The following is a 14,550-nucleotide window of genomic DNA, read 5'->3' as shown; positions in this document are numbered from 1 at the left end:
AGGCTACATGTTGAGATGGATAGCAAAGAGGCCGTGTGCATGATCAACGACGCGAGGAGAAACCTTTCGAAGGTGGGCACTATTGTGGAGGACATCAAGTCGCTAATGTGTTGCTGGCAGGATTGCAAGGTTACTTGGAGAAGAAGATCAGCAAATAGGGCTGCTCACACTCTAGCTAGACTAGCTGTAGGTGATGGAGCGTGTATGGTCTGGCGGTCGTCGCCTCCAGATTGTATTCTAAGTGTAATCGCGGACGAAGTCTCGGACTTTGCTTAAATAAAGTAGATGCTTACCCTAAAAAAAATTAGTCTTATTGCTGACCCATCAGAAAAGAAAGGTCCAGCAGCAAGAGAAACCAAACTCCAGTGCCCGAAACACATCGGTAAAACTTGGAAGAAGCAAAATGCAAATCCTCTTTGACGCTAACTAGTATTACAACGTGAACATCCAGGCGCCTGCTGTGGCCCACCCATCTTCCTGCTATAGAGTTGCTGTCAACATTTAGCTTAAACTAATTATGAACATACATCTATTTTGCGAATAAGCATACATCTCTCTTTATCTCTCAATAGTTATTATATGTACTTACATCTTTGGAGAAATAAGGGGTACTACTGAATACCAGTACTCCCTCACTACTCTAAGTTGTACTAGAGCAGCGTCAATTAATATGGATCGAAGGGAGTATAACAAATAATGTGCGTTTGCAGGTTGGGACAGTCGACCATTGAGAAGGAGTACTATTGAGAATGAGCATGTGGTTTTGGAAGAGGAACTGTCCTGCAGCAACGCTGCCTACTGAGTACAATGCACAAGTCATAGTCGATAACCTTACCGAAAATAATGTGAGAAACATGTGGTCTAGCAGAAGGATACGGAATGACAAACTGAATGTAGTCCATGCTCAGGGCATTGCTGGCATCGGTCTCCCAACTACTCTAGTCGTCAAGAAGTTCAAGAACATGAACCCAACACTACAGGTGGATGAAAATGTCACGAACCGCTGCAAGTACGAGATGATGCTGTTAGCCAGCATCTGTCACGAAAACATCATCAATGTCCTAGATGTCATCGTGAGGGATGAAGCGATCATGCTCGTATACAAGTGCGCGGTGAATGGCAACCTTGACCGGTGGCTGCACCGGCTGGAGGGGCAGGATCGGCTGTTGAGCTGGCCGGAGAGAATGACCATCACCATTGGCATTGCCAAAGGGCTCTGCCACTTGCACAACGGATGCAATAAGCCAATTGTCCACCATAACATCAACTCTAACAACATTTTGCTTGATCAGAATTTCAAGGCCATGATAGCTGGTTTTGGCACTGCGCAGATGAACATGGCTGGGCTCGACCAACCATTGCCAATCATGGGCCTGCCTACTGGTAACTTTGGTTATGCAGCTCCAGGTATGTTTGGCTATCGACGCATGCAACATAATTCTTTCTTAACTAGCTTATTTTTCTAACTAGTCGCTGTTTATAACCGATCTTTTTATAAGGGACACATTTATCATCTTAAAATATATCATCAAGTGGATACAGATCATGATGAGTAACACCCGGCCTCTGTATAACTAAGATGCACACAGCCAAACACCGAAAGTCTGACAGAAAGAAGATAAGCCGACATATCGGTAATAATTAGAGTCCTATAGACCGACACTAAGCCTATGTCGAGAGGGATGGTGGACCGATTCGGTTATTACGCTTCCATCCATGTTATGTAAGAACCTCCGTAGCCACCTGCTCCGACCACGTACACACTGTCTTGACCAACGGTTGGTACCCTGCTCATTGTAGCGTAGATCAGATACGAAGTGAGTGCGTACAATGGAAAACAACCAGCATAGGAGAAGTCATTTTGTCACTAAAAACCAGATCATTTCTACATAGCCAAAGCAACATAGTAAGGCATATACTCTCATGCTTATTACCATTTTAAATTTATTTGAAATACCGTCCAACCAGTGACCAAAAATATTGACAACACTTGTCGGTGGATACAAATTTAACGCTATTTGGATGACTAATCATGTATAGCGAGCAAACTTGCATTGGAAGAAGAGGTATTTGATTGTCTCGTCATGAGTACAAAAAATACACTTCTTACTCCCTAGTCAGTTGTTTGTAACTGATAACTTGAAGGATCTAGTAGTGCGGCAATCATGGACCTGTCCTTGCTGATCCACACATTGGAATTTAACTGGCTTATTCTTCTAAAATGTACTTATATTAATCGATTACTTGCAGAATATGGTATTGCACCAAGCCAACTGACGGAGAAGGTAGATGTTTACAGTTTCGGTGTGGTGTTGCTAGAACTCATCACTGGACGGGTGGCCACTGGACCTGGAGTGGATGGTCAACTGCCAATCTGGGCACCGCGCAACCGCAAAGAACTGATGGCAAACCATCTGAAAGGGTTTAAGATTGAAGTGGACAAGGGCATCCCAGATCAAGCACGATACATGAAGGAGATGGCTACCGTGTTCACGCTGGGAGTGGATTGCACCGTCATGGATCAGCAGAAAAGGCCGTCCATGCAGATCGCTCTCAAATGACTCCACCGCAGCCGTGGGTATCTCCCATTGCATGGCGTCCTCACCTGACATATAATGTGAGGTCATTTGAAATCTTGCAAAGTTTCAGTCAATTTTTTGTTCCCAGGATTGACGTTGTCGATTTGTGTTGTGTTGGGGCCATGCTTATTGTTTTGGCTGTATCCTGCGCGTGTTGGCTTTGTACCCAAAGGAGAAGTGGAGACCGTTTCTCCTCTCCACGTGTGTGTATTTATATTGTTATCGCATCGGTTTTAAATTACATGCAGTTGTGGAGTTTTCAAAAAGTGCATTTAAGAAAAGCATAGGGACATCGTTGTGTTGAGTGCTCGATTAAAATGAAATAAAAAGAAACATCCCTGATTGCAGCGGGCACTTTTTATTTCAACATGTTGCTTCCTCCCACACTAATATGTTTGATACCACTTTATCCATGCACGATGTGGTTGAATGTTTAAAAACTGGAAGATTTTCATAATTTTACCTAGACAGTGTTTTTTGTGTTCCTGACTGCTCCACGCAAGCATATACGAAGTGACACTTCTGTTCAATCTTCAATGATATTAGTATTTGGAGTGCTTGCTCAGATCCAGTTCGTCGTGGACTCATTTGTGCACTCTTTCCGACCCGATGTGATAGAAGTCGTGTATTCATGGGGCAGAGGGTTCAAGCTCAACCAAATCATGGAGATGGCCCAACATAGACTCTTTCCGACTCATTTGTGCACTCTTCAATGATACCCCCGATCTGTAACTTTTTCTTCTTCCCTGTACGCAGAAACTAAACTACATATGTACTCCCTCCGTTCACAATTATAAGATATTTTGGATATCTCAATATCAAGTACATACGGAATGAAATGAGTGAACAAGAACACCAAAATGCATCTATATTCAGCCGAATCAGAAAAACGTTAGAACATCTTATAATTATGGACAGAAATAGTACTTGTTATTATCTTATAATTATCATTCGCGGGGAACGGGTGTCATGTACTCCCTCCGTCCTGTAATGTAAGATATTTTCCGACTCTAGTGTAGTGTCAAAAAACGTCTTACATTATGAGATGGAGGGAGTAGATATTTCGAGTGTAGCTCAATTTCACACTGATGTCAGATTCAAACTGAATGAATCTGTTTGTGTTGCTTGTCAGGACTCATGAGTCATCTGTTTGCTGGCAGAGACCGTCAATACATAATTGGATAGACACTGCACTCTTCAGTAAGCAACTGGTTGTATGTATATGCGCGTCAGGTATAGCCAGGATTACTAGTTCTGCTGCTCATAAGTGTGCGAGGCGTTCCTGCACTCTGGATACTACTGAGAGTTTGCCTTCCTTGTAAGCAGCCTTCTGGCTGATTGTAACCACATGATGGTTCAATAAAACTTCCCAAATTCCATAAAAAAAAAACCTTGTCCGTGTATGTACCACACATGCGGAATAAAAGTTTGCCAGGCCTCAGTGTGATGGGACGCGTCTAGTTTTTTCTTTTTTCTTTTGAGATTTATGGGACGCGTCTAGTTTTTTTTTTTTCTTTTGAGATTTACGGGACACGTCTAGTTTTTTAGGCAAACTCCAAAGATTTTTATTAGATCTCGTCACAGTGTTTAGACGGACGAAAGGATGTCCATTCGGCTGGCCGAGCCAGACATGCCGGCCAACCGGTATGGATAAAGCATGCTTCGCGAGCTTCTGAGATTCCACATTCGAGCTCCTAAATTCGTGACTAATATTACAAGACTGAAAGGTAGACTTATGATCTATGATTTCATGAATGATCGCTCTGTAGGCTGTCACACTCTTATCCCAGATGTCTTCTACCACCACTTTGCAATATGAAGACACTTGTATATTTCTCTCATATAGGTCATCCGCTAGTGCTAATGCTTCTCTGATGGCAATACATTCCAATGTCGTTGGATCGGATATTCTCTGCAAGACAATAGCTGAAGCTCCAAGAAAAAGACCTGCTTGATCTCGGCAGATGGCCCCCACTGCTCCATAGTTTCGTCCTCTCCCAACCGAGGCATCAATGTTTATCTTTGCTGAACCTGATGGAGGTGCTATCCAGTGTTATTGCTCTGAATTTGGAATTCAAAAATGTTGGGATTGTATTAATGGGCGATGGGTTGAGATACAAGAGGGAGGTTTTGTAAAAGCAACAAGAAGAATTGCTCAGATACCCGTGAGAGAGGCATACTTGGGTCGTGTTGTAGGCTAAACCTATTGATGGGAAAGACGAAATTATAGCTTTTGAATCTCGCTTAATTGAATCTCCTGCCCCAAGTATAAATTCCAGGCGTCCCGTATACGAACCTCATTAAACATGGCTTATTGCTATCGATTCGTTGATCCCTACAGGGCGCGATCAGTAAGAGTTAACTATTGGGGATGTGTTGGTCGCATAGATTGACAGCTGGCCTGCTAGGTTGGCGACTCTCGGGTTGCATTAAGTTCCCCCAGGTATGGCAAGCATGTACGGCGAACGGACTCTGGTAAATGTGCTCGTGAGAGCATCTTCAACAGACGCGCTATATAAGCGCTGCACTGAAAAATTACTGGTTTTTGCACGCGCTACCGCTCCGGACGCTCCAGCGGAGGCGCAAAAAACGCGTGCGCGGCATAACTAGTTCAGCGGGCGGACCAAAATGCCATCGCGCGTCTTTTATTTGTTGTGCCTGCTCCAGCGCACTGGACATTCGAGCGCCCTCTCGCAACTTCCACCTACCCCCATCCAGCCGATGGCGCCGCCACCGCCCGCGCCACCCCATTTGTTCCGACGACCGTTCCGGCGCTTCCTCGGCCTATCCCTGCGCCGCCGCTGCTTCCTCCGTCTCCCTCTACTCGCCGCCACCCCTCGCGCGCGGCATTCCTCCAACGAACAGCGCCCGGCCGCCCACTACCGCTCAGCCCGCAAGGTGTTCGACAAAACACGTGCAAGGTATGTATTGCTTCAACTTCACATTTTTTTACATGAATTTGGTGCATGTTGTTTGTAGTTTTATAGCCTAGTTTAAATTGAACATTGTAGATCAGTTCGTCATATGGTTCTTCCGAAGAAGAATTTGATATGGAAGAGGAGGAGGATCTTGCAATGATCCTAGCTATGCACATGAATAAAAAACCAAAGCACGGTGGTTCGGTTATGGGTCGGCAGAAAATTAGGAGGGATAGGTTCAATGCCCACAACAGATTGATCAGGCACTATTTTGCGGATCCTCCCGTGTACCCCGGGTCGTACTTCCAGCGCCGGTTTAGGATGAGCACCGACTTGTTCAGGCGCATTGTAGAGGAACTAGCTAGTCATGAACGGTTTTTTCAGCAAAGGAGGAATGCCGCCGGAGAGCTCGGGCATAGCACCTTTCAGAAGGTGACAACCACTTTCCGTATGTTGGCATACGGTATCCCCGCTGATCTAGTTGATGATCACTTGGCCATGGATGAGAGTCAAGCCATCATGTGTGTCAAGCGCTTCGCAGTTCGAATTGTGCAAGTGTTTGGCCAGGAGTATATGAGATCTCCCAATGCCGAAGATGCCGCAGGGCTATTGGAGATGAACAAAGCTCGCGGCTTCCCAGGTATGCTTGGCTCAATAGATTGCATGCATTGGAGTTAAAAGAATTGTCCTAACACATGGCATGGCCAATTCCATGGCCAACAAAGGGTTCCACTATTATCCTTGAAGCGGTGTCCGATCAAGAGACTTGGATTTGGCATGTTTTTTTTGGAATGCCTGGATCTTTGAATGACATCAACGAAGTTAATCGGTCATCACTGATGAATAAGATTGCAAATGATGAACTGCCACCGGTGCAATTTGTAGCAAATGGCCGTACATACAACTATGGCTACTATTTTGCGGATGACATCTACCCAAAGTGGCAAACATGTGAAGTCGTTGAAAAAACCGGAAGGTAAGAAAAATCTTGATTTCCACAATGCTCAGGCGGCGGCTAGAAAAGATGTGGAGAGAGCTTTTGGAATTTTGCAAGCCCAATTTTCTATTGTGAGAGGACCGGCTATATTTGGGGATCAAAAGATGCTTTCGTACATCATGCACGCTTCTGTGATCATGCACAACATGATCATCGAGAATGAGCGTGGCCAAGATATAGACTACTCTCACTATGAGCTCTTGAGACACCCCGTGCGAGTGCGGCGGAGGGCTGCCAGGGTGGCCCGTTTTGTTGCCTCCTATCATGCCATTTGACGTGCCAAAACGCATGATGATCTTCAGAAGGATCTCATCGAGGAGTGGTGGGCACGGAATGGCCGACAAAGAGCATCATGATTTGTGCGTTTGATGTTGTATTGTTGAACTATTTGTTGTATTGAAAGATAAACTATTTGTTTGAGTTGTAATAAAGAAATTGAACTATTTATTGTTGATTTATTTTGTTTGTGTTTGATCTTCTTGGTTGTGTTTGGAGTGCATATGTTGTTTGTGCGAGAGCGCGCACGCAGTATTTTTGTAGCGCCTGCTGGAGCTACTCCGCGCGCTACAGTTTACAGCGGCCGCTAGAGCCAGCACTCCGCGCCGCGCAAAAATAGGCGATCGACGCGCTGCAAATGCTTTTTTAGCACGGCGCGCGTTGGATGGCTGTTGGAGATGCTCTAAACAGCCTTGCGACGTGCTCCCCACATAGCCCATAAAGTAACCACAAACCTGGTGAATTCCTCCTGCAACAGTGACTCGTTCATAGAGAAGAGCCATGTCTTGGCGTTGTCATCAACATTTGAACTTAGCCCATCAACAATAGGCTCTGTTGATAATGCCCACGTACTCATTGACACTGAATAGTTCAAAAGAGCATGCCTCCAACTCCAAGTGTCTTCCGCTCCACATAGGCAGCATGAACTGGAAGTGGACATGTTGCGGTGGTTAAGAAGAGATGCGTGGGAATTGAGTGCTGGCTAACCTCCATAAGAAGTTCTTCAGTTTTGATGGGACGTTGATGCCCCAAAGCTTTGTCCAACCTTTGGTTGTCTTTGCCATCATGTGATGACCCGCCCGTACAGCCATGCCCCACGGCTGAGGTTTGTGCATTGTATCATCCTGTACACGGACCTGGCCGTAAAGTTTCCTCTCCTCTCCTCACTCCAAGCCCAGAATGTGAAACGAGAGGAGATAGATTGGATCGACACACCTAGGCCAGTGGTCGTGATAGCATTATATAGGGCGCCTCTAGGAGCAGCCGCTAGGGTTTACAACGGGATAAGTACAAGTTGTTATACAAGATAACTACAACCTAGATACTAACCGTATCAGGTTTATCTATACAGTTTAACATTCCCCCTCAATCTGAACTTCCTACACAAAGATTCAGATTGTGCCTATTTAAGACAAACGGCATCTCAGCTAGAGGCTTGGTGAATATATCTGCAACTTGCTCCTTGGAAGATATGAAACGAACATCAAGTGCCTTGGCTGCAACTCGTTCACGAACAAAGTGGAAGTCCACTTCTATGTGCTTGGTTCTGGCATGAAACACCGGATTCGCAGATAGGTAAGTGGCTCCTAAATTGTCACACCACAGAACAGGGGCTCGAGAGAGAAAAACCCCAAGTTCTCCAAGGACTGACTGTATCCATATTACTTCAGCTGTTCCATTTGCAAGTGCCTTATATTCAGATTCTGTGCTTGACCTAGATACTGTTGCTTGCTTCCTTGAACTCCAGGAAACAAGATTGGGTCCAAGAAAGACTGCAAAACCACCTGTGGATCGGCGATCATCACTGCATCCCGCCCAGTCTGCATCTGAAAAACAGCTCAACAGCATAGAGGGTGACTTGCGAATAGACAGACCCATACTGTGAGTATACTTTAAGTATCTCAAAATCCTCTTTGCTGCAGAGAGATGTGTAGTCGTAGGTGCATGGAGAAACTGACACACACGATTAACTGCAAAGGAGATATCTGGCCTCGTGAGTGTTAGATACTGAAGAGCTCCAACCAAGCTGCGATACTTGGTACTATCCTCCTGAGACAATGATGATCCACTTTCCTTGCTAAGTTTCTCACTGGAGGACATGGGCGTGGTAGAGACATTGCAATTCTCCATGTTTGCACGGCGAAGAATGTCGCTAATGTACTTCTGCTGAGACAGAACTATTCCCCCTGGCGATGACTCCACATGTACTCCAAGAAAATAATGCAAGGGACCGAGATCCTTGAGAGCAAAGGAGGCTTGAAGATCGGCAAGTAACTTGGTAGTAGCAGTGGTAGAAGAGCTGGCCACAATAATGTCATCTACATACACAAGCATAAAAATGGTGACACCACTTCGGTTGTAGACAAACAAAGACGTGTCAGCTTTGGATGCGAGGAAACCAAGTTGTTGAAGCCTAAAACTCAGCCGAGAATACCACGCTCGAGGAGCCTGCTTGAGGCCATAGAGAGCTTTGCGGAGTTTGCACAAATGGTGAGGCGCCGAGGGATTCACAAATCCAGGAGGTTGGCGCATGTATACCTCTTCTTGGAGAATGCCATGAAGAAAAGCATTTTGAACGTCCAGCTGACGTAAACACCATCCACGAGAGACTGCAATGGAGAGAACCAGACGCACGGTGACAGGTTTAACGATCGGACTGAACGTATCATCATAGTCCAAGCCATAGCGTTGTTTGAACCCCTTTGCAACTAGACGTGCCTTGTACCGATCAATAGTGCCATCTGGTTTGTGTTTGATTTTGAACACCCATTTGCAGTCAATGATGTTGACACGAGGAGGAGGAGGAACCAAAGTCCATGTAGCATTCTGTCGTAACGCATCGAGCTCAAGTTGCATAGCCAGCCGCCACTCCGGAGATGAAACTGCTTCACGATGATCAAATGGTTCCCGCTGAGCCAGGAAGGCACGATGATACGGATTATATGCGATAGTACCATCCGTACGTTGTTTTGGTTTCCGGGTGTGATCGCGTGTGCGCGTCGTCATTGTATGAGCAGGCGGAGCAGCGGATCCAGGCGAGGCACATGCAGACGAGCGCCCAGGCGAATCCCCCTGGGATCCCGTGTCGGACGAGGAAGCAGGAGCTGCCACCAGATCTGCCTTGGATCCAGTGCCGTCAGCGGTAACGGCCCGCTCCGCAGGCGCCAGCTGGGCCACATCCAAGGGCGAGGCAGTGGACACAACAGTCCGTGCAGAGGTGGGCCCCGCCACAGCGTGGGCCGGGTGTGCGCATGCAGAAGCCGACACAGGAGGCGTCTCGGCCCGCTCGCCCTCAGGAGCCACGGGATTGGCGGTCGGCGGAGACGCGGGCCCGGTGCGGTCGGCTGGCGCGCTGTCGCCTGGCTCCCCTCGTTCGGCTGCCGCCACGTCGCTGTTGTCAGGCGACACGCGATCCGAGGTGGATACAATGGCGGATCGGGAGACAGGATTCTCCTGGGATTCCGTTGAAGGGATTTTTTGCGCTGAAGCAGTACCTGCATCCAGATTAGTCCGAGAAACAGATGCACCATAGTTCATGTGGTCATATGGAAATAAAAGAATGGCATGTTCAGCAACGCGAGGTGGTATTGGGGAGGGTTGGTCATTGGCAAAGGGAAATATTTTTTCATCAAAGATAACATCACGTGATATATATACACGAGCTGTAGGGACGTGAAGACATTTGTAGCCTTTGTGACGAATACTGTACCCGACAAAAACACATTGTTGAGATCTAAACGCGAGTTTGTGGGTGTTATACAGGCGCAAGTTGGGCCAACATGCACATCCAAATGTGCGAAGAGAGACATAGTCTGGCTTGGTGGAAAACAATTTTTCCATGGGGCTCATATTGCCAATGACGCGGCTGGGTAATCAGTTGATAAGATAACATGCGGATAAATACGCCTCGTCCCAAAAACGGAGGGGCATGGACGCATGTGATAACAATGAGAGACCCATGTCAACAATGTGACGGTGCTTCCTTTCGGCCGATCCATTTTGTTGATGTGTGTGTGGACAAGAGACATGATGAGCAATGCCAAGTTGACGAAAGAATGTGTTGCTAAGTTTTTCGTATTCCCCACCCCAGTCGGATTGAACACACAAGATTTTACGAGAAAGAAGGCGTTCAACATGGGCGAGAAAATCACGAAAGACATCAAACACATCACACTTTCGTTTAAGAAGATAAATCCACACAAATTTGCTGTAATCATCAATGAATGAAACATAGTATTGGAACCCACCAGAAGATGTTTTGGCAGGTCCCCACACATCTGAAAAAATAAGTTCTAAAGGAACCGAAGACACACTTGAGGATCTAGGAAAGGGTAGCTGATGTGCTTTGCCTTGTTGACAAGCATTACACACATGGGTCAAATCCCGACTCGACGATGCTAATTTATTGGATGCCGAAACTTGTTGAACTACTTGTGTGGATGGATGGCCGAGCCTAGCATGCCAATCTTCAGCAGAGAGCCTAACTGAGGACAGGACATGAGAGCGTGAGGGCCGAATGGGATACAGCCCATTTTCACATCTGCCTTGAAGAAGGACCTGCTTGGTTGTCAAATCCTTCATAAGAAAATGAGTAGGATAATATTTTAGATAAGCATGATTATCAGTGGCAAGGCGATTAACAGAAAGAAGATTCTTATCGGCATTTGGGACATGTAGTATGTTACGAAGTTTGAGATTGGTAGAGGGAGTAGGAAGGAGAGCATGACCACGATGAGCTATGTGCAAACCTGATCCGTCGGCGGTGTGGATGCGGTCCTGTCCAGGGTATTTTTCCCTCACGGTGAGGCGGTCAAGATCCGACGTGATGTGATCGGTAGCCCCCGTGTCAGTGAACCAGGTAGGATCACCGAGGATGGATGGTGGTGATGCAGCTGCGAGACCCGCCATCTTGGAGTGCTGAGGCTGGAAGGCGTGGTTGTAACGTTGAGCACATTCCCAGGCATAGTGCCCAGGGCCCCGGCAGAGTTGGCACTGCAGGCGTGCATCACTGCCACCACTGTGGTCACCGCGGTCACCACCGCCGCGGTTGCCGTTCGCGTTTTGGCGATTGCCGCCACCACCACGATCACCGCGGTAGCCGCCGCGGTAATTGTTGTTGTAGTCACCGCGGTCACCGGAGTTGCCGCGACCCTTGCCGCGGTAGTTGCCTTTGCCACGGTTGTTGGAGTTGCCGTTGTAGTCGCGTGCGACGTAGTTGACAGAAGAGCCACTCGTGTGGAGTTGAAGACGAGCCGCGTGGTACTCACGGCGGCGCTCGAAGGAGATGGCGTGGGAGTAAAGTTCGCCCAGCGTCATGACGTCGATGCGGGTGGTGATAGCCGTGATGAGTGGCTCATAGTCGCTGTCGAGGCCGGTGATGAAGGCGGTGATGATGTCCTCCTCTCGCATGGGACGGCCCGCAGCAGCGAGCTGATCGGCGTTGGAGCGAATCTTGGCGAAGTAGTCGACCATGGAGAGGTTGCCCTTGCGGAAGTTCATCATATCCATCTTGATCTGCACCACACTGGCACAGCAGTGCGTGACGTACATATCCTCGAGGTGCGCCCAGATGGCGCGGGAGGTGTCGAAGAGGTGGACCTGCTGAAGCACATCGTCGGTGAGCGAGGCCAGCAGGTAGCTCAGGACGATCTGATCCTGACGGAACCAAGTAGCGTACTCCGGATTAGGAGCGCGCTCCCCCTTGTCATCGGCAGGAAGGAGGCGAGCAGGAGTGGGGGTGGTGCCGTCGACATAGCCGGTGACACCGGCGATGCGAAGGGGAGGGAGGATCTGAGCTTTCCAGAGAAGATAGTTGGAGGAGGTGAGCTTGGCAGTAATGAGGCTAGCAGAGGGTTGGGGAACAGCGGAAGACGGCGGCGCCGCGAGACCGGACGGCATGGGCAGAGAAGCAAGGGCCGAGGAGGTCATGGCGGCGGTGGAGGGAGAACCCATCGAGCAGTTTATGCGAGATGGCCTGATACCATGTGAAACGAGAGGAGATAGATTGGATCGACACACCTAGGCCGGTGGTCGTGATAGCATTATATAGGGCACCTCTAGGAGCAGCCGCTAGGGTTTACAACGGGATAAGTACAAGTTGTTATACAAGATAACTACAACCTAGATACTAACCGTATCAGGTTTATCTATACAGTTTAACACAGAAGTCTTCGCTCTGTCTTGTACATAGCGGGATTTTTAGTATTGCCTCGGCATCAAGCGGAATAAAGGTAGCTTGGATCAGGGGCTCGTTCCATGTCACTGATGCTTGTACATTTAATTCTGAAACTTTGGTTGGTGGATCTTGTTGCAAAGACATGATCGGCCTCTTCAAATTCAACCCGGGGATCCAGTTGGTGTCCCAGATATTTGTGGTTTCTCCATTGCCAATTCTCCGGACTATACCTTGCACCATGATGCCACGGCCATCCAAAATGGCCCTCCAAATTTGTGATGGATGTGAACCCAAATTTGCTTCAAAGAAAGTGGTTTCTGGGAATCATACACAATACCTTGAGCAGCACATAGAAACTTTGCTACATTTTTTTACTAAACAAAGTGATTTCACTAGTTTCTTTTTTTTTCGAAAAGGGGGGGGGGGGGGGGGGGGGGGGGGCGCCCCGGCCTCTGCATCAAGAGTGATGCATACAGCTATCTTATTAACCAAGCAATAAAATGTGCATACAAAGTTCCATAGTCTCGAACTCAAATAAAGGAAAAGGCAGCCCACACAGAGCGCAGAAGGCTAGAAACACTAACTAGGCAGAAATAAAATGCCACAACCGGCTGGCTATAGAAGATAGGTAAACTAATTGCCTATCCTATTACATGACCGCCATCCAAACCGGTTGAAAATATCCCGAGCAACCATCTCCCAACGGATAGACCCAGTAACCAAATGCTCCCTGGCCTCCATTGGAGTGAGTAATGACCATGAACGGATCAATGCCGTAGCTCGGAAGATAACCTGCAAAAAATGAATTCGTGATGTTCTGTTAAAAACCAAATCATTTCTGCAAAGCCAGATGGTCCACATCAAAGCACAGACTCCAACCCGAATATGTCTTGCTAATGTAGAGTCAATCCCATTAAGCCAATTCCCAAATAAAGCGTTAACCGCAGTCGGTGGAGTAATATTAAAAGCAATGTGGACCGTCTGCCAAAGAACCTTGGCCAGCGGGCAATCAAAAAAGAGATGTTTAATTGTCTCATCCCGATCACAGAAACTACACCTAGTAGGTCCTGTCCAATTACGCTTTATTAAGTTGTCCTTTGTTAGAATAACTTGTTTATGGACAAACCACATAAACACTTTTATTTTCAAAAAAACTTTGACATCCCAGACCTTCTTGGAAGTTGGAATGGAGCTTGAATTAATAACATCAATATACATTGACCTCACTGTAAATACTCCAGACTTAGTCAACTTCCAGCGTAATTCATCAGGTTGGTCAGAAAGTTGAACCTCCATTAGTCTCCTAACTAACTGGAGCCAAACCTCCCAACGATTGCCCGCTAACGACCGTCTAAACTGAATATTAAGGGGGATAGATTGAAATACCGTTGCCACGAACACCTCACGTCGTTGAGCAATACGATATAAAGACGGATATTGAATGGCCAAGGGTGAGTCGCCCAGCCAAGAATCCTCCCAGAAACGTGTAGTGGCACCATTTCCAAGGACATCTTTTGTCCTATTGAACAGTAATTGTTTGACTTTCATGAGCCCTTTCCAGAAAGGCCAGTCAGTCGGCCTAACTGATACCTGGGACAACGTTCTAGTCTAGAGGTACTTGCTGCGTAGGATTTGCGCCCACATAGCTTCAGTGCCGGAAGCGAGCTTCCACAACCACTTACTAAGAAGGCATCTGTTCTTAACTTCAAGATTCTCAATACCAAGCCCGCCTTGGTCTTTGGGTCGACAGATAATATCCCACTTAGCAAGCCGGTATTTTCTTTTAAGATCATCACCCTGCCAAAAGAAACGTGATCGATAGAAGTCCAGTCTTTTCCTAACGCCCACTGGAACCTCAAAGAACGATAAGAGGAACATAGGCAT

The sequence above is a fragment of the Triticum aestivum genome, chromosome 3B, assembly GCF_018294505.1.
Source record: "Triticum aestivum cultivar Chinese Spring chromosome 3B, IWGSC CS RefSeq v2.1, whole genome shotgun sequence".
NCBI classification, from domain to species: domain Eukaryota; kingdom Viridiplantae; phylum Streptophyta; class Magnoliopsida; order Poales; family Poaceae; genus Triticum; species Triticum aestivum.
The sequence above is the reverse complement of the archived record's forward strand: the minus strand, read 5'-3'. Positions refer to the sequence as shown.